A 21473-nucleotide genomic window follows, 5' to 3' on the forward strand; every position below is an offset into this window, starting at 1 on the left:
CTAAGGCGGAAGTATCTGGAGAGACCATCAGCGTTGGCGTGGTCAATCCCCGGGCGATGCTCCACCATAAAGTCCATCCCCTGTAGGGAAATGGATCACCTCAAGAGTTTAGGATTCTCGCCCCTCATCTGCATGAGCCATCTGAGGGTCCTGTGGTCTGTCTGAACCCGGAAGTGAGTCCCAAACAGGTGTGGTCTCAGCTTCTTCAGTGCCCAGACCACAGCAAATGTTTCTCTTTCAATAGCACTCCCCCTCTGTTCACGTGATAATAGTCTTCTGCTAATAAAGACTACTGGTTGGTCTAGGCCCTACTCATTTAGCTGTGCTAGAACAGCCCCTAGGCCATGCTCTAAAGCATATGTCTGCAGGATAAATTCCTGGGAGTAGTCATGGGCCTTGAGCACGGGCCGTGCACATGGCTTCCTTCATGGAATCAAAGGCTTTCTGACAAACTGTGTCCTAGGTTGCCTTTTGGAAGTAAGTTCTGTCAAGGGTGTCACAATGGATCCATAGCCTTTGACAAACCTACGGTCGTATCCGGTAAGGCCTAAGAAGGCTCTCACCTCTGTCTGTGTTCCAGGAGGTTGGCAGGCCTTGATAGTTTCAATCTTGGCCTGGAGGGCTGCACCTTGCCCCGCCTACTAGGTGTCCCAAGTACACCACGGAACTCTGCCCAATCTGGCACTTACTAGCCTTGATGGTCAGGCGTGCCTGTTGCAGAGCCTGAAGCACCACCTTGAGGTGGAGCAGGTGTTCTTCCCATCTGGAACTATAGACGGCTATGTCGTCCAGGTGGGCTGCACAGAAGGCAACCTTGTCAGCTAGGACCCCGTTAACCAACCATTGGAAGGTAGCAGGGGCATTTTTCAACCCAAAGGGCATCACCCAGAATTGGTAATAGCCCGCAGGTGTGGAAAATGCAGATCTCTCTTTAGCCCCATTAGTCAAGGCGATCTGCCAGTACCCTGATGTGAGATCAAAAGTACTGAGGAATTTGGCAGTGCCTAGTCTGTCTATGAGCTCATCAGCTCGGGGGATGGGGTGAGCGTCAGTCCGTGTGACTGAGTTGAGACCCCGGTAGTCCACACAGAACTGGAGTTCTGGCTTGACACCAGGTGCAGCAGCCTTGGGTACCAACACCACAGGGCTGGCCCAGGGACTGCTGGACTTCTCAATAGCCCCTAGGGCTAGCATCTTGACGACTTCCTCCTTGATGCTGGTCTTCACTTTATCTGACAACCTGTACATTTTGTTCCTTACAGGGGGACTGTCTCCTGTGTCAATATTGTGGACACACAAGTGGGTGAGTCCAGGAGTAAGGGAAAACAGGAAAGAGAACTGCTCCAATAACGCGTAGCAGTCTCCTCTCTGATCTAGATTCAGGGAGTCAGAGAGATTGATACCCTCCACTGACCCATCACCTTCTTTGGCAGAGAGGAGGTCGGGGTGAGGCTCACTCTCCTCTTCTATGCACTCATCTGTCACAAGGAGAATACTGACCTCAGACCTCTCAAAGTGAGGCTTGAGTCGGTTGTGGTGGAGAACCTTCAGGGGGTGTCTAGGGGTCTTTGGGTCCACTAGGTAAGTGGCCTCCCCCTTCCTCTCCTTGATCTCAAATGGGCCAGTCCAACGGTTCCAGAGAGCTCTAGGTCCCACTGGCTCCATTACCCAAACTTTGTCTCCAGGTGAGAATTCAACTAGAGTGGCCTTCCAGTCATACCACTCCTTCATCACCTCTTGACTGGCCTCAAGGTTATTTTTGGCCTGTTCCAGAAGCGTGGCGTTTGTTTGCGGAGGGCCAGCATGTAACTGACCACATCCTGGGGAGGTGTCTTGGGAGCTTTCTCCCACCTGTTTCTGGTGCACCTCCCTATAAGCAAAGAGAAGGCATGGCAAGAGGATGTACCACTTACACCTCATGGCCTCAGGTAGGCCAATGATCATGTCTTTGAGAGTCTTGTTGAATCTCTCAAAAAGCCCTTTGGATTGAGGATGGTAAGGGGTGGTAAACGAGTAGGTTACCCCTCACTCATCCCACATGGACTTCATGTACGCGAACATGAAGTTTGTGCCTCTGTCAGACACAACTTCCTTTGGGAACCCCACACAGGTAAATATTCCCATTAGGGCTCTGGTCACCACCGGTGCAGTCACAGTTCTCAGAGGGATTGCCTCTGGGTAGCAGGTGGGATGGTCCACCAAAACTAGGATAAACCTGTTGTCTAAGGCAGTTTTGGGGTCCAAGAGACCAATAACGTTGATCCCACCCTTTCAAAGGGGGTGCCAATGATGGGAAGTGGGTCAGTGTGGCCTTCAGCCTTTTCCCTGTCTTCCCACTAGCCTGGCAGGTGGGGCAGGCCCTGCAGAAACTATTTGAGACTATCCACATTCTCGGCCAATGGAAGTGGGTGACAAGCCTGGCAAAGGTCTTGTCTTGGCCCAAATGTCCTGCCAGGGGATGTCGTGAGCCAGGCCCAGTAGGAAGGCCTGGTAATACTGGGGGACCATCAGCACACGTGCTGCCCCAATGGCCGGAGCCTTAGGCTCACTGTAAAGGAGATCTTTCTCTAAGTAGATATGATGATCGCCAGAGGCTTCACCTGCTGCTTGGGCTGCAGCCTATTGCCTCAGACCCTCAAGGTTGTGGCACTCTTTCTGCGTCTTGCAGAACTCTTCCATGGTTGGCCCACCCTCTAATTGCCAGCCAGCAAGTTCAGACAGGTTACCCAGGTCAGCAATATCCTCTCCAGTTGGCACAGGGGCCTTCTCCTCTGGGACCCAATCCACCACCGTGGGAATATCTGAGGCAAGTTTCCCGTGCCTCTTGCCCTTCCTCTGTGCTGCTGTCTGGGCCATTGTTCCAGGCTCCAGACATCCTTTACTCCCTTCCCGGGCAGCCATGGACCTTGTGGTCATGCAGACCCACTCAGGCAAACCTAACATCTCCAGGTGGGATTTGAGCACTACCTCTTTCCAGGCAATATGTTCAAGATCATTGCCTAACAGACAATCTACAGGCATGGCAGGACTCACAGCTATGTTTAGAGTACCAGAGACCCCCCCACTCAAAGGGAACCAGAGGCACCGGTAGATGACTCTCGTGATTGTCAGTGACTGTGACCTGGTGGAATGCATTAGGGACTATCTGCTCTGCTGACACCAGCTGACTCTGGACCGTAGTCATACTGGCTCCTGTGTCACGCAGAGCCTCTACCCTTTGCCCATCAATGGAGACCCACTGCCTATACTTGGAAGTATTGGCAGGCATGTGGGCTTTTGGCACCATCTCCTTATCTCCCAGGGATACTAGGGACGCCTCTATCTGCTCCCAAAAATTAACTGGGACTGTCTCCCCCCCGAACACTACAGTAGCCAACCCAGGTGTTTGCCCTCCAGTGGTGGGCTGTGCCCTCTTGGGACACTGAGAGTCGCCCTTAGAGTAGCCATGCTGGTAGCACTCTTAGCATTTGGGAATGCCCCACACCCATCCATTCAGTGCCTTATTGGAGAAATCAAAACAGTCCACCCAATTTTGTGTGGAAAGTTTGATGCTGTCCCTATACCTCTGACAGTATTTTTCAGGAGTCAGCCCTAACTTGGCCAGTAAAGCGGCTTTCATGGGTGCATATACATTTTGATCATGTGGATCTAGTGTAAGGAGTGTGTCCCTCCCCACTGCTAGTACATAAAACCACAAGGCCGCCCCACATTGCTCGTCAGAGGTCCCATGAGCCCTTAGTGCAACCTCATAGGCAGCCAATAACTTATCATCTCCCACCACATAACTTGGCATCACATATTTGGGTATACAAACCTTTCTCTCCCCAAAAGGTCCTGCATGTATGCTGCCACCATCACTGATGCACTCAGATTGTCTTGCCTTGATATCCAGCTCCTTGAGACTCAGGTCATGAGCCAACAAAAGTTTATTTTCAGCAAAGGCTCTCTCAGCTGCAGCCTCAGCTTGTTTGGCTGCTCTTTCAGCTTCAGTCTCAGCACTCCACTCCTCTGCTGCTCTTTCAGCTTTCTTTTCTTCTGTATCCATGTTTAACTTTGCCAATTGTAACCGAAATTCTCTCTCTTCCATCCTTTCCTCTGCGATCAGCTCACGATCGGGGACACTACTCCCTAGTTTGTCAAAGGGCATATTTACAGTGGTAACATCCTCCACTGATGGAAAAAATCCTCTGCGGGGCCATCCTCTGGACCCTCCTCCTCAACCTCCTCATCTGATTGGGCTTCTGCCCAGACCGTCTGTGGTATTTGGAATTCCTCCTTTCTGGAGGCACCTTGGGTGGGTACTCCCATATCCTTGCAGAACCCCTTCAGCTGCTTAACAGTGTAGATCTCCATCATGGCAGAGGAAAATCTTCATCTCCTGTGCTTGAGACCCAGCCAGAGAGATGTTGAGTGAGGATTTTAGTTAAACAATGTCAGGTAGAAAAATGAAATTGCAGAAAAAGATAAAAAATCAAGTTGGCCTTCAACTGTGGATAGGTAGTGAACACTTAGCTATTGTATCTCACTGAACAAATACAAGTCCTATCCCCACCGCTGATCACCAATGTTGGAAATGGGGTCTTTGGTTGGCAGTCAGGTTACCCCCTGTCCAAGCAAGGACCCTCACTCTAGTCAGGGTAAGTCACACACAATCAAAATTATCCTGTGCCCACCCTCTGGTAGCTTGCCACTGAGCAGTCAGGCTTAACTTAGAAGGCAATGTGTAAAGTATTTGTGCAATAAATCATGGAATAACACAGTATAGCACCATACAAATACACCACACAGTGTTTAGAAAAATATATAATATTTATCTGGATAAATGCAGGTCAAAACGATTAAGATGCAATAAGTATACGTTGAAAATATCACTGTAAAAATTATTTAAAGTGTCTTTAGTCTCTTGAAAGCAATAAATGCCTCTTGCAAGCACAAAGTACCTGGTTTGCTTTCAAAATCTCCTCAGAGAACCGCAGAGGAGGAGATGCGTGGAAAACAGGGAGGTGTGCGTCGATTTCTCGGGCCGCACACGGCAATGCATCATTTATTTTTCACTCAGGAAAGGTTTTGTGTCGATTTCCGCCTCTCGGTCTTGGGTCCTGTTCAGGTTGCGGGGTTTTCGGACGCCCCGGGGACGATGTGTTGTATTCTGGCGCTGACAGGATGAAGTCACAGGGGCTGCGTCGATCCAGTGAGTATTGTGTGGAAATTTCTACTGCACGTCAGACGCTGCATAGATTCCTCTCTGGAAGTCTGGAAGTCGGCTTTGTTATTCTGGCTCAGCTGTGCGTTGACCCAGTGGGCTGTGTGTCAAATTTCCAGTCGCTACGCTGGTGCTGCATCGATCTTCTCATTGCAAAGTCAGGCTACGTCATTCCGGTTCGGCGTGCGGTTAATTTTTCACTGTGATGCAAGCTGTGCGTCATTTCTGGCAGACAGTGCGTCGCTTTTCGAGGCACAAGGAGTTCTTCTTGCAGAGATGAAGTCTTTTTGGTCCTGAGACTTCAGGGAACAGGAGGCAAGCTATATCCATGCCCTTGGAGAGCACTTCTCAGCACAGCCAGAGAGCAGCAAGGCAGCAGAGCAACAGCAAGGCAGCAGTCCTTAACAGAAAGCAGTCAGGTGAGTCCTTCGGGCAGCCAGGCAGGTCCTCTGGGCAGGTTGCAGGTTCTGGTTCAGTTTCTATTTTCCAGGAAGTGTCTGAGTTGGTAGGGACAGAGGCCCTGTTTAAATACCCAAGTCTGCCTTTGAAGTGGTGGAGACTTCAAAGAGTGACTTAGAAGTGCACAAAGTCCCCTTTCAGTTCAATCCTGTCTGCCAGGGTCCCAGTAGGGGTGTGTCATTTCTTTATGTGAGGGCAGGCTACTGACAGCCCAGGCAGACCCATTCAAAATGCTGATGTATGCAAGTGAGGCTGAGCATCCTTATTTTGGGGTTTGTCTGAGTAAATGCACAAGGGAGCTGTCAACTGAAACCTGCCAGACATGGATTGTAAGGCACAGAAGGATTTAAGTGCAGAGAAATGCTCACTTTCTAAAAGTGGTATTTCTAAAATAGTAATATTAAATCCAACGTCACCAGTCAGCAGGATTTTCTATTACCATTGTGGCCATACTAAATATGACCTTCCTACTCCTTTCAGATCAGCAGCTACCACTCAAACAGTATATGAGGGCAGCCCTAATGTTAGCCTATGAAAGGAGAAGGCCTCACAGCAGTGTAAAAACAAATTTAGGAGTTTTACACTACCAGGACATATAAACTTCACAGGTACATGTCCTGACTTTTGCATACACAGCACCCGGCCCTATGGGTTGCCTAGGGCCTACCTTATGGGTGACATATGTAGAAAAAGGGGAGTTTTAGGCTTGGCAAGTTCTTTTAAATCCTAACTCAAATTGGCAGTGAAACTGCACACACAGGCCTTGTAATGGCAGGCCTGAGACATGGTTAAGGAGATACTTAAGTGGGTGGCACAATCAGTGCTGCAGGCCCACTTGTAGCATTTAATCTACAGGCCCTGGGCACGTATAGTGCACTTTACTAGGGACCTATAAGTAAATTAAATAATCCAATTGGGTATGATCCAACGTTATCATGTTTTAAAGGGAGAGAGCATATGCACTTTAGCTCTGGGTAGCAGTGGTAAAGTGCGCAGTCTTAAAACCAGCAAAAACAGTGTCCCAAAAGTGCAGGGAGGCAGGCAAAAAGTTAGGGGTGACCACCCTCAGGCTGTCAGGTCTAACAACTGCCATGGTCATAATTTTGTGGTACTTAATGCCAGCCTGTTGGCGGTATTTACCGCCACTTTATCACCCACCGCCAGGGTCGTAATGAGGGCCCTAATGTGTTGGTGTGGTTCTTCTCAACGTGCTAGAATGGCAGAGAGTGACGTTGGAGACCACTCAAGAAGCTTGATTCTTTGGGGCTTTCTAGGCTCTATTCTCTAAAGTGGCAGGTATCTTTTGTGGAGGAGTGCTAAATATGCAATAAGTTAATCACAAAAGCTCCCGAAACTTTCACAATCTTGCTGATGGAAAGTTTAATAGTAGTATTTTTTTTTCTAAAACATATTAAGGACATTTTAAGACTACTGTTTGATATTGATTAGCATATTGTTTCAAGAAGGAGGCTTTATTTATCATTTCCTCAACTCAAATGAATGTACACATAAGAGCAATGCATCTAGAGGAATGTTGTACACGATGTATTCTCCGATTTACCTTTCCGCTGTTTGAAATTTCATCCTAGATCGTATGGTACCCTGCAAACTGTAATTAAATAAATCGCCATGTGTACACTTTGCAGATGTCCAATATGATGCTCATCCATTCTTCAAAGGCTTCACTGCGCTTCTCTCGTATGCATCCAACTTACGTCACAGAAGAAGCACCAGGAGGCCCTTTACACATGCTCTTAATTTAGCATGGGGAGGAAGTCATGCTCATGATTTACAGTTTCCTACAGCAATTCTACCGATATTTTAAAATGATTTCAGATCCAGTACATGCCACCCACAGACTTCAGAAGATCTATGAATGGGCATAGTTTGTAACAAGATGCCCACTTCATGTTAATCACCTCAAAAAGAAATACAGAGTCCAACTGGGGTTTGCTGCCGTGCAGCGATCTATTGTCATGTCTTTTGGTTAGCAGAGTTTTTTTGTTTGGCCCGTTAGGCTTTTATCCACAGTTTTCTGATCATTTCTTCTTCCTAATGCAACTACAAAGTTGTGTAAAAGAGCCCAGACTTTCCGCAGGTGCTATCTAGGAGCAATCTATGTGCAACAGATTGTGGTCAGTGTCATGTGTGACAGGCAGCGCTAGTTTCCCACTGGTGAGCTGGGCAGTCAGTCTGCTCCAATCGCAGAGTGAGGGAAAGGACAGACTCCCTGCTTATAAAGAGCACCGTGACTCCCTGCCTATAGACAGCACCGTGTTAATTTACAGGGCTAAGGGCACAGTGCAACCAGTAGGAATGTGGAATTTAGATGAAATACGGTTTAACAATTAGAAGGCTTTAATAGTACCCTCAAATACCTTTGCATTCCAAACTTAATAGGTGGGATAAATAACACCTATTATACGTTTTACCTTACAATAGGGCATAATATGCGTGTCCCACTATTTTTCAGGCATTTGCCCACCTATGTTCTGAAAACTATAAAATGCCAAATGCACCAGGGAACAATTGTGGGGGCGCGCGTTTATGTACGCAGTGATTATCAGGTCCTGTAAGATTCCCATGACCTAAAATTCCAAACCCTATGCCAGCGCCTTGCTCAGGGATCAGAATTATGTGGGACCAAGAACTGGTGAAGTGATGACAGATTTAAATGTATTTAAAGTTAATGCATACCATAGTATATTCAAATCATTACAGTTCATGACCATATTGCTGTGTCAGCATGGCGGGGAGGATTAATTAGGTGACTTCCAGACGTTCCGTGTCATTTTCGAGATTAACCTTTTTCCATATTTAGTTGAGATAAATGTGCTCACGCTATAGTGATTCTCCTCGACAACAAAATGTTTTAGGGTAGACAATATTTACTGAGTAAAAATTAAAGTGCCAGTCCCTTTACACAGCGTCCATATTCGCAAAATAAGACTCTCAATCGATTGCTCTTCTACTGAAAATTGCCAACTGGAAATATTTCTACGAAAGGGATTAATAAACAGTAGCGTATTTGATTCCATCTAGAAGGCCGGAAGCCATATGCGTTCTAACTTCAGGCAAATCTCTTGCTTCTCATATTGATTGTTATAGTTCGATAATAGCAGCTAAGGAGTCTGTGAGACATTGACCCTAAAAGTATAGCAATCATTTACAAAGCCAGTAGGTCTGGCAATTCTGATTTCTCATGGTATTTGCAAAACGTAATTGTTTAGGAACGTTCCGGTCCCTCGTCAATCTAAAATAAAAATAATTTGTAACAGTAAAAAAGCAACGGCGTCTGCCGCAAATTTTAAGGTGGGGGAGCAGTTACGGAGGAAATAAAATAATATATATATATTTTTTTAAACATACCTGTTTCTGCTGCTGCCGCCGGCCACCTCACTCCTCTTCCCTTGATGGTGTTAGTGTCCAAGCAGTCCTTGGGACACCAGCACAGGTTACCCATGCAATCCTGGTGCAGCATCAGGAATGGTCTTAGCGGCTTCATCTGCCACACAGACAGTGCACTGAGGACTGTGCAGCTTCACTAACACGGCTTTGTTGAACAGCCGGGTTGGAGAAACCTAAGTGAGCATGTCAGTTTGGCTGACCAAACTTACATGCGCACTTAGTGCACTGACTCCACTCCTCCTCCCTTCTCCCATGGACCAGCTCACCCCTTCCTGCACATGCTGGCTGAGCCAGCAGCTGAAAAATAAAACAATGTTAAAACATCAATTTATTTTTCAGCTGCTCGCTCAGCCAATAGGGTGATGCTCCTTTGCCATTGGGAAGAAGCCACCCCTGCAAAAAAGTTTTTTTGTTGTCTCAAAAGACAACAGATTACATTAATGCTCAATAGCAATGAATGAACACCTTTGTCCTGAATGCGTTTCTTGTTAAAGGGCGACTTGCCATAACTCGTAGTGAAGTCAGCCAATGGCTGATGCAGTGCACCGTAATACAGGCTGGAGTCGGTGGATGAAAAACGTGAACCACACCAACCACAAACTAATGGATGAAGTTTGGCTGAAAGCCCTTAACAGTAACTATGTGATACAGAAAGTTTTAGTGAAATAAAAAGTTCTTGGCTAATACAGAACTAAACTTGGGTAATATAGAATTAAAAATTCAATCAATCTGTCACTGGCTTAAAGCCTTCAATTTTTGAGAAAGAAGGAAAGAAAGATGGAAAGCAGGAATGCAGGAACGAAGGGAATTGTGCAGATATGCTCCTTGTGAAAGCAAAATTCAGTCACTCAAGATAGGATCTATCCTGCGTGGTGTTACAGTGAGATGTGTCTACACTATAAATAATGTTAACAAGTGGGTTTTATATGTTTGATTTTAACTATATATATATATATATATATATAAAATATATATTACCTAGTGGTGGTCGCCACTAGGTAGTTATTGTTAGGACCTACTTTTCATTGGAAAAGCATTTTTTGACTTGCCTATATCTTTGACACTGCTTGATGAATCTTAATGAAAGTTTCCCAGAAAATGGGTCACAGAGATTCTTGTCACACATGGAAAGTTACGGGGTGATCCGTCAAGCGGTGGTGGAGAAAAAAGGGGCTGAAAAAAGGTTGCGTTTGCCATGTTAATTTGCATAGGATTTTTTAGACACGACTACAGGCTGAACCACTGGATGAAATTACACCAAATTTGGCGGAAAGCTAGCTGTCGGTACGTAGAACACGCTTTTGGTAATTTGGAGTAAATCCATTCATTATTTTTGGGAAAATTTAGGGAAATTCAAATTTGTATATCTCTGGCAGTAAAGTATTTGTGAATAAAGACAAGATAAAGTAAAAATAAATAGGGCCAGGGTAGAGCCACCCTGACCCCTCAGCACTACCCCCTACCCCAGAGCAAAAAACCTTTTCTGAAATTGTTTTTTTGCAGCGAGTTCGCAGCAAAAAAAATACAAGCGTGCTCGCTTTTTTAATAGGCCCGGGGGCATTAAAAATATAGTGTAGGGGGCCTCCCGGCAGCTCAGGGGACCACCACCTCCCCGGAGCTTTTCTTTTTTAAATGCAGGTAGCCATGCCTCCCACTGCCGTGGGGATGGCCACTTCCCCAGGGCTTTTAATTGAATATATATGGGGGGTTCTGTGGCCCCCCCACATGTCCCGGGGATCATAACCTTCCAGGGGCATCAATTACTATCTATTCATGCCCCCGTGCCCCCCCCTGCTTCCCTGGGGACTGCCAATTCCCCAGGGCTTACAATTTTAAATACAGGGGGGGCATGGCCCCCCAATGTCTCTGGGGACCATCACCTCCCTGGGGCGTCCAACACCCCCTGGGGCAAAGTGTCAAAAAAAGAGAGGGGGGTCTGCAGGGGATAGGGGACCCCCGTGCCCCCTGGAGAACCACCTCCCTGGGGCTATGTAGACACTGGTGGGGGGGCCGTGTGTCCCCCCCTCAAGGGGCCTCTGATGGCCCTGGGGACCCAATAACATTAAAAAAAAGTAGGGTCCCCCATAACCCGTAAAGGGCATTTTATTTTTAAAAAATAATAAAAAATTAAAAATGTATATGCGGACCACAGGGGAGCCTGTAAGTCTTCCCCACAGTGCCAGATAGCCCGTAAAGGGCTTTTGAATATTTTTATTTTATTTTACAAAAATAATATGAAAGCCCATAAACGATTAAAAAAAATTCCCATAGTTCAGTGGGAAGGTCCAGCCGGCCTCATTTCCATTTTTTTCTAATAAAAAGATTTTTATATTTTTTTTAAAAACAAATAATTTTTTTCTTTTAATTTGGAGACAAATAACTCATTCTAAGTATATCAGACATCAAAGCCTTAAAACCCTATCTCTCTCCCTCTCAATTTCTTTCTCTCTCTCTCTCTCTCTCTCTCTCTCTCTCTCTCTCTCTCTCTCTCTCTTTCAATCAATTCTCTCACTGACACACCCACTCAGACACTTACACACCCACTCACAGACCCACTCAAACACTCACACACCCACTCACAGACCCACTCAGAGCTTCATGCTCTCACTCACAGCCCCAGTCAGACCCTCATGCATGCACTCAAACAGTTACACACTCACTCACACACCCACTCAGACATCACACTCCCACTCACACTCCCACTGATACCCTGATGCACCCATTCACAGACCCACGCACATACTGATGTACTCACTAAAATAGTGAAGTACTCACTCTCACACGGAGACACTCTGACAGCTGTTCTTACCACCAGCCTTTCAAACCTATTTACGCACCCACAGAGGCCGCAGCTAATTTCTGCCGTGGATGTGCAAAGGGCAGTGCACAACATTGGGGTGGGTGTGGTTAGGGGTTTGAACGACGACACTAGTTGCAGACCAGCCCTTGGGGGCAACCCCTGCTGCGCACGGGAGAAGGCTGTGCACAGTTCAAGGTTGGGTGCATATAGGAGGTTGGCCTCAGGGCCGAAGGCCATGCATGGCGGTGGTTAGATTAACTTATAATAATTAAAATGACTATATGTTAAAAAACCCATAGAAATTCACTGAAAAAAACAAAGGTTAGAGAGACATTATAGTTAGGAAATACAAAAAAAAAAACCTTACAAATTCACTGAAAAAATCAAAGGTTATAGAAAAGTTATAGTTAGGAAATATATATTTTTTTAAACTTTAGAAATTCACTAAAAGAAACAAAGGTTATGTGGACGTTATAATTAGGTTCTGAATCTCATACTGACGACATCACTGATGGCATCATCCACACAAACAGTCATACACCAATATACCCACATACACATCTACTCATATACTTATTCAGAGATGCATAAAATTAGTGATATACAGACATTCATTCAGTCAAACAGCCACTGCCACAACCACTCACTCACCCATACACTAATAACTGAGGTATTCACAGACTCATACAGTTACTTACACACCCACTCATACACCCATACACCCACTGACACACACACTCATTCTCACACAGCCAATTAATAGATCACTATTGTAGTGACACATCCAGTTAATCAGCTGTGGAAACACTGACACACCTACACACCCTCCCATACAGTCACTGACTCATTATTACAGTCACTTACACATGCAATCACTCAACTATTCAACTATCCACATTTCAACTCACTCACCTGAACAGGCACTTACATACCCACTCAGTCAACCGTACAGCCATTCACACAGCCACTCACTGATCAACACAAGTTCTCACACATCCACTCACTAACCTATAGAAAAACGGACTCACTCACAGTTCACGAACTTGCCACTCATACACCCACTGACTCTCCCATACTGTCACTGACACAGCCACTTAGTTATACTTACAGCCATTCAGACACTCACTGACTCACCCATACGGGAAGTGACTCACTAAGTCACTCACCAATACAATGACATCCACTTTTAATCAGTGCAGCAAAAACAAAACTGAAGTGTTTCAACCAACCGGTCTTCTTCTGAGTTTACAAGTCCTTTCACTCTGTTCACTTTTATATTCTCACATAATTTTCACCAATACAATTCATTCTGGGAATAGTAGTGCCTAACAAAAGAAAACGATTCCTTTATATGTAATCAATTCAAATATTGTAATACCACATAATATAATTGAAAATGTACATATCCACACAAATTACTTTTACAAAATTAAATTAATTATACATTTAAGAATGAAAGCCTGTAAGAGTCAAATAGAGTATCCAATATTCTTAAGAATGGTTTATTCGCTTATAATTCTCAATGGTTTTAAAGCATCTTTGATTTTTTTTCATAGAGCCCAATATCCTTAATATTTATTTAAGAACCATAAAATATTATTAAAGTGTTTTTCCTCATTGTGACAATCCAATGTGTCCACATAGATGCCGATACAGTTCCAAGATATATACTCCAAATAATTTTCCATGGTTCTTTTTATAAATTTTTCAAAAAGCTCCTCATCCTTATTCAATCCATATGGTGTTTCTATTCTCATTTGAATAATATATCTCAACTCTAGTTGTCTTAACTTTCAATTCTACCCCCACCTCTTTCATGTTCAGGAATGTGATCTATTCCACAATACCTCAAGGTTTTCCAAATGTTAGTTTCATGTGTTTTCAAATGTTTAGCTACTGCATAGGTAAAATCATTTTGTGTAATTGCTCTGATATGTTCCAAAATTATTTTCTTCAGCATGCAACTAGTGCTACCAACTAATTTTAATCCACAGTGGCACTCAATTACATAAATCGTATAATTGGTAGTACATGTGATTCTATGTTTAATTTGAAATTCAGTGTCATTGGGCAATTTAATCACTTTGGTTGATCTACCAATCTTACATGCTTTAAAATTATTGCATTTAATACATCCTTGTGGTATTTAAACTTGTGCTTATTGGACCTTTGTCATTTTTACCTTATTTTTTCAGATAAATATCATCTATTTTTCTAAACCAGTGTGGTGTATTGTTGTGGTGTCTTCACTGTGTTACTGTATGATTATTGCAGAAATACTTTACACATTGCCTTCTAAGCCTGACTGCTCAGTGCCAAACTACGAGCGGGTGGGCACAGGATAATTTGGATTGTGTTGTGACTTACCCTGACTAGGACTGTGGTCCCTACTTGAACAAGGGTGGATATCCCGGTGAGGATACGACTTGCGTTTGTGCAGCACCTTACCATAGCTAGGTATACACTACCTACCCACTGTTAAAGATCAATTTGATTTGGGTTTTTTTTGCTACAATTTCCCTGTTTGACATTGTTTAATCAATCCTATACAGCATGTCTCTGGCTGGTTCCAGAAGTGGAGCTGGAAAGTTTGACATGGCTAAGCTAGAGGGATATACAGTTAACCAGCTGAAGGGCTTTTGCAAAGGGATGGGGGTGCATACTCATGGAGCCTCTAAGAAGGAGGAGTACTAAAAGGCACTGAGGGCCTGGGCAGAAGCCCACTCACGAGAGCATGATGAGGTGGGGAAGCAAGTGGATGGCCCCACCGAGGAGCTGCCAACAGAAGTAGGGGAAGACAGCCCTGGATTTGTTCCCCTGCAAGACCAGGAAGCAGTGTCTCCAGTCACAGCCTGACCACATAGGAAAGGAGGGAGGAGAGAGATTTCCAGCTACAGTTTGCAAGGTTAAAAATAAAGGCAGAGGATAGGAGAGCTAAGGCTGAAAGAGCCTTAGCTGAGAAGAAACTTATCTTGGCTCATGAACTAAGTCTGAAAGAGCTGGCGTTCAAATCTAAGCAGTCTGAGTCCAGCAGTGATGGTGGCAGCATACATACAGGACCTGCTGGGAGACAAGGAGGTTTGTATACTTAAAGATTTGATGCCAAGTTATGTGGTGGGAGAATACATTGATAAGTGGTTTTCTGATTATGAAGTTGCTCTGAGGGCAGATGGGGGTCCTGAAGAGCACGGGGTGGGCCTATGGAAACATGTGCCAACACTTAGGATGGACACACTTCTAACATAAGAGGTTGGGGACCAGATCAAGTGCATGCCTATGAAAGCCATTTGCCAAATTTGGACTGACCCCTGAGAAGTATCACCAAAGATGTAGAGACAATAGCAAGCTCCCCAACCAAACCTGAGTACACTTTATAGATTTTTCCTGTAAAGCATTGAATGGCTGGGTGCTGGGCAGCAAGGTCAGTGATTATGTTGGGTTGCACAATTTAATGCTGAGAGAGCATATGCTCAATATTTACTTTACAGAGTTGCGCCAGCACCTAGTTGACAGTGAGCTGGCTGATCACAGGAAGCTTGCTGAGGAGGTGGACCTCTGGGTTAGCACCAGAGTGTCCCAAAAGGGATCCGGGGACACACCCACAAAGGTGATCAGGGCTCCTAACAAAGAGAGGGGAGAAAAACTTAAAAATAAGGAATTCTCTAAAAGCCCCCAAAATAATTCCCAAGGGAATAGTAGTAATCAGTCCCAGTCTGATCCTAAGAAAAGAGGGTTCTTTGATCAATCAACATGGAGGTTTGTACCCCAATGTACAGAGTGCTCCAAGTATGGTCACTCTAAAGTTTACTCCAAATGTCAAAAGAGGGCACAGCCCACCACTGGTGGGCAAACACCTGGGTTGGTTAGTGTAGCGCTCCGGGAGGAGGTAGTTCCAGTTAGTTTTGGGAAGCAGACAGAGGTAACCCTAGTGTCCCCTGGGGATGCAGATATGGTGCCAAAAGCCCACATCCCTGCCAATTGTTCTAAGTATAGGCATTGAGTCACCAGTAATGGTCAACGGATGGAGGCTCTGCGTGGCACAGGAGCCAGCATGACTACTATAAAGGGTCAGCAGAGCAGGTCCTGCCGAACACATTCTACGAAGTCATAATCTCTGACAATCTACTGGTGGCTCTGGTTCCCTTTGAGTGTGGGGTGGTTTCTGGTACACTGAAAGAAGCTGTGTGTCCTGCCATGCCTGTAGATTGTCTGTTAGGCAGTGACTTAGAGCACACTACCTGGAGGGAGGTAGAGTTCAGGTCTCACTTGGAGATGATGGGATTGCCTGAGTGGGTCTGTATGACCACATGGTCCATGGCTGCACAGGAAGGAAGTCAAGGGCGTCTGGAGCCTGGAAGAATGGCCCAGGCAGCTGCAAAGGAGAGGGTCAAGGGGTGTGGAAAACCAGTCCTAGAAGTTTCCACAGTGGAGGTTGATGGGGTCCCTGAGGATGAGACCTCTGAGCAAACCGTGGAGGACATTGCTGCGCTATGTGACTTACCTGAGCTTGCTGGCTGGCACGTTGGGAGTGGGCCCACCAGGGGGAAATGCTGCAAAGCGCAGAAGGAGTATCCCACTTTTGAGGGTTTGAGGCAACAGACCTCAGCCCTTGCAGCAGGTGAAGCCTCTGGGGATCCACTAATCTAATGGGAGAATGATCTCCTATATAGTGACCCTAAAGCTCTAGGTACTGGGGCAGCACTTGTGCTGGTGGTCCCTCAGTGTTACCGGGCCTTCCTACTGGGTTTGGCTCATATTTAGGCAAGACAAGACCTTTTCCAGGCTTGTCACCCACTTTTATTGGCCCCGAATAAGGATAGCCTCAAATACATTCTGCAGGTCCTGCCCCACCTGCCAGGTCAGTGGGAAGTCAGGGAAAAAGCTGAAAGTTACCCTAATCCCACTTTCTGTCATTGGCACTCCCTTTGAAAGGGTGGGAATCAATAGGTCATGCTACCCGCTACTCAAAGGTAATCTCTCTGAGGATGGTGACTGCACCAGTTGTGACCAGAACCTCAATGGAGATCTTTACCAGTGTGGGGTTCCCCAAAGAGTTAGTGTTTGACAGAGGGACTAACTTCATATCTACCTTCATGAAATCCATGTGGGATGCATATGGTGTAACCTACAGGTTCACCACACCCTATCACCCTCAATCCAATGGTCTAGTTGAAAGATTCAACAAGACCTTAAAGGGCATGATTGCAGGCATATCTGAGGCCATGAACCGTAAGAGGGACGTCCTCTAACCATGCCTTCTGTTTGCTTACATGCAGGTGCCTTTAGGAGGTTGCCCTGGTTTGTAGTGGGTACCAAAGGTACTTACACCTTATACCAGGTCCAGTTGTCCCTTATTAGTGAAATGTAGTCATTGTCCAGAAGCCGGGCTCTCTAGGGGTAGTGTGGATGAGCAGCCAAGGCCTAACTAAGAGACATGCAGAGCTCATGCAATACCACTGTAGTCACACCGTACTCACACACATGAAAGAAAATACTCAGTGTTACAAAAATAAAGGTAATTTATTTTGGGGACACAAATGCCAAAAATACCTTAGACACTATACTCCCTTAGGAGGTAAGTAATATACACAGTATATACACTAGAATGCAGAAATAGCTGTAAAAACAGTTAGAAAACCATGCAAATAGTGAAAATCACAATAGTTAGAAATGGGCCTGGGGGAACACAAACCATATACTAAAATAGTGGAATGTGAAAGTCGGTTTCCCACCTAAGCAAGTGTAGTGTGCCAAGGGGTGGTGGGGGTCTAAGAAAACACCAAAGGTAAGTAATAGAACCCACCCCAGAGCCCAGGAAAGCAGGAGTAAATCACAATAACTTTCCTAGAACACACAAGAAAACATTATAGAAGATTTTACAACAAGCAGAAGAGACTGCAAGACACCAACGATGATTCCTGGACCTGAAGATCTGTTGAAGAAGGAGTCCAAGTCCAAGAGCGCTGAAGAGTCCAGGGAGAGCAGGAGCCCCTGCTAATCCGAATGAAGGTGCAAAAGAAGAACTTCTGGTAAAGGAGAACAGTAAGTACTGCACCCAAAAGACGGATGTTGGTTCCTGGTTGGTGCAGATGAAGTCACACCCTGGAAGGATGATTGCAGCCTGGTTTGCATCGCTGGATTCCACCAACAAGCCTTGACACACACAAAGCTCGTGGTTAGCGGAAAATGGCGCTTCCCTGGACCGGGAGGGACCTGGTGGCCTCTACCCAGGAGGGGAGGCAGAGGGGGCTCTCAGTAACTCAGAGAGCCCTCAGAAGACCAGGCAGTTCTCACAGGAGTACCACAGCATGGCAACAAAAAAGGTACAAAAGGAGGCCCAAGCAGCACTACACAAAGGGATCCCATTTTGCTGGAGAACCACGCAGGAGGCTTTGCATCACAGGAAGGAGTGCTGGGGGCTGGAGTTGCACGGTGCACTAAGAACTTCATGGAAGGATGCCTGCAAGCCTTGGCAACTGCAAAAAAACGTGGTGCACGGGGTACTGTCTTGCATGGGAAGGCAAGATCTTACCTCCACCAAAGTTAGACAGCTAGACTTCAAGACCGTCGGGACCACTTCAGTCTACCATCTGTGTTGCTGGATCCATGCACTTCTTTGGGAGAGGGTACCCAAGCCACCAGTCGTCGCTGCAGAGGGGAACCTGCTAAAACAGTTGCAGTTGATGGCAGGAGCTTAAGATACAATGTTGCAGAAGTCGTCTTTGCTTCTTTGTTACAGTTGTAGACTTCCTGGAGGGTCCAGATGCAGTTTTGTCAGTAAGAAGGTGAAGTAAAGGATATAAAGGATTCCTGCTGGATTCTTGCAATCCTATTCTGAGGAAACACCCAGAGTAGAGACCCTAAATAGCCCTGAAAGGGAGATTGGTCAGCTACACAGGTAAGCACCTATCTGGGGGGGGCTCTGGTGTCACCTTCTGGCACTGTCCACTTAGATGCTCCCAGAGTGCCCTACCACCTTGGAATCCAAGATGGCAAAACCAAGGGACACTCTGGAGGAGCTCTGGGCACCACCCCTGGGGTGGTGATGGACAGGGGAGTGGTCACTCCCCTTTCCTTTGTCCTGTTTTGCGCCAGAGCAGGGGATGGGGGTCCTTGAACTGGTGTAGACTGTATTATGCAAGGAGAGCACCACTTGTGCCCTCCAAAGCATTTTCTGAGCCTCTGGGAGGCTACCACTCCCATTCCTGTAATACCTATTTGCAAAGGAAATGCTTTGTTCTGCCTTTATGGGCTGAAGCTGCTTGAGCAACAGGAGGGCAGCAAGCCTGACTGTAAGGTGGCAGCAGCTGGGGCTGCATGGAAAACCTCAGAAGGCTGGAATGGCAATACTGAGGGTCCTCTAAGGAGCCTCCAGAATGCACGGAATCATACAACCAATGCTTGCAAAAGCCTTGGGGTATGATTCCAACATTTTTTATACCAAACATGACCATATTCGGTGTTACCATTGTGAAGCCGTACACAGGTAGTGACCTATCTATAGTGCATGTGTAAAATGGATCCCCACACTCACGAAGTCTGAGAAAATGGTCCTGGATGATGTGGGGTCACCTCTGCTAGTGCAGGGGTGCTTTCACACACAGGTACTCTGCACTCAGACTTCAGGGCTCAAAGGCCTGACATATAGGTGACTTATAAGTGCCCTGGTGCAGTGTAAATGGTAGTAAAAGGATGCATGCACCACTTCACACAGGCTGCAATGGCAGTCCTGTAGAAGCCTTTGCATGGGCTTCCTATGGGTGGTAAAAGAAATGCTGCAGCCCACAGGGATCCTCTGGAAACCCAATGCCCTGGTTACCTAGGTACTATATACTAAGGACTTATAAGGGAGAACCAGTATGCCAATTATGAGTGGAATACTCTATTAGCAGTATCCAACAACCACATTTAAAGGGAGAGAGCATAAGCACTGGGTCCTGGTTAGCAGGATCCCAGTGACACCGTCAAACACACTGACAAACAGGCCCAAAATGGGGGTAATCATGCTAGAAAGAGGCTATTTTCTCACACAACCCCACCCCCCCAAATGAATGACAATAAGGCTAACCTTGTCCAGTTGAGACTTTATTGTCTAAGTGGTGATAAGTGGACAGTAGATCTGCAATAGAGTGGTTACTCCCTTTATCATCCACTGTATGGTCCTTTCCCTGTGGGAGGTGAACCACCCTGTGTGGAGAATTTTAGCTAGAGAACAGTGCAAGTGTGAACTCTTAGATTTCCTATTTTTAAAGTTATCAAAACGTTTTAAGGCAGGGCAGTATGACTTTCCCTAAGGCCCTATTTCAGGACAGGGTTGCTGTCCTGAGGATTGCAATGCTAGACAGGAATGCTGTCTTAGTAAAGCTAGAGCAGGGCAAAAAGTGTGTCCCCATGGCTCTAAGAGAGGACAGGGTTGCTGTCCCTCTTAGGTTGGAGCAGGACAGGGCTGCTGTCCTATGTTTTTAGAGGTAGTGCAAGGGTGCTGCACTAATGGTTCTCTGTGAGGGCTTGAGGGTTGCTCCAAACGTACTAAGATAGGGCAGGTATGCTTGTCTGTTTTAGTGTTCCCACAGAGAGGAACTTTTACCTCTGGGAGTTCAGCTGAGGCTGCTATTGACTCCTTTGGTACAGGTCCTACCCTAGGAGAGGTGTCTCCCACCACAGGAATGGTATCCTCGGTGGTAGGGTGGGTAAGGGATGCTTTGGTACCCTTTCTACCTGTGGGGCGAGGAGGATCCTGAGGCTTCAGGGCTCCTTCTCTTCTTTGCTTTTTCATCTCATCTGAGATTAAATGAAGCAATTCCTTGGGGATACCCAGCATGGATTTGTGGGTCCTAAACTCTACTTCAGCCCAACCTGAGGCCTCTAGGTCATTTCCTAGGAGACAGTCTACAGGTAAGCTAAGGGACACCACCACCTGCTTAGAGCCAGTAACTCCACCCTGACTAAGTTGCACCACAGCTAAGGGGAAAGTCTGAGTGGAGATATTGACATCAGTAACCTGGTACTTCTGTCCAGGGAGGTTTTGTACAGGTGACACCAAGTTTTCAGTTACTAAAGTGATACTGGAACCTGTGTTCCTGTAGGCCTGGAACTAAACACCATTTATTTCAATTGACTGCTGGTACTTATCCATGTTAAGGGGACAAGCAACCAAGGTGGCAAGGCCAATGCCAGCAGGTGAGACAGAAACTGTCTTGGGGGTTTCTACATCTACCCCAGTTTCTATGTTGGACCCAAAAGTGAAACCAACCACACCTTTACTTTGACTATTGCCAGTAGTCCCCCCACTATTACTACTACTACTAGGCTACTAGGGGCACTAGAAGATGAAGTGGTGGTAGGCTCAGGGGCTTTACTTGGACAGGACTTGTCCCCTGGGCTATGGCCTTTACCTCTGTACACATAGCACCAAGGCTTTTTTTGTGTCTAGAAAAGGAGGAAGACGAGGTTTTATCCCCACCCCCAGAGGAGTGTTGTGGGTGGGGATAAAATAAAGTGAATCTTTATTTTTATGTTTCTCCTCATGCTTATCCTGAGACTTTTCACCTTCTTTCTTCTTTTTTTTGTCACCCCTTGTAGGAGCTTTTCTGCTCACCCTTG

This window comes from Pleurodeles waltl, chromosome 3_1 (genome assembly GCF_031143425.1).
Source record: "Pleurodeles waltl isolate 20211129_DDA chromosome 3_1, aPleWal1.hap1.20221129, whole genome shotgun sequence".
Classification (NCBI taxonomy): Eukaryota; Metazoa; Chordata; class Amphibia; order Caudata; family Salamandridae; genus Pleurodeles; species Pleurodeles waltl.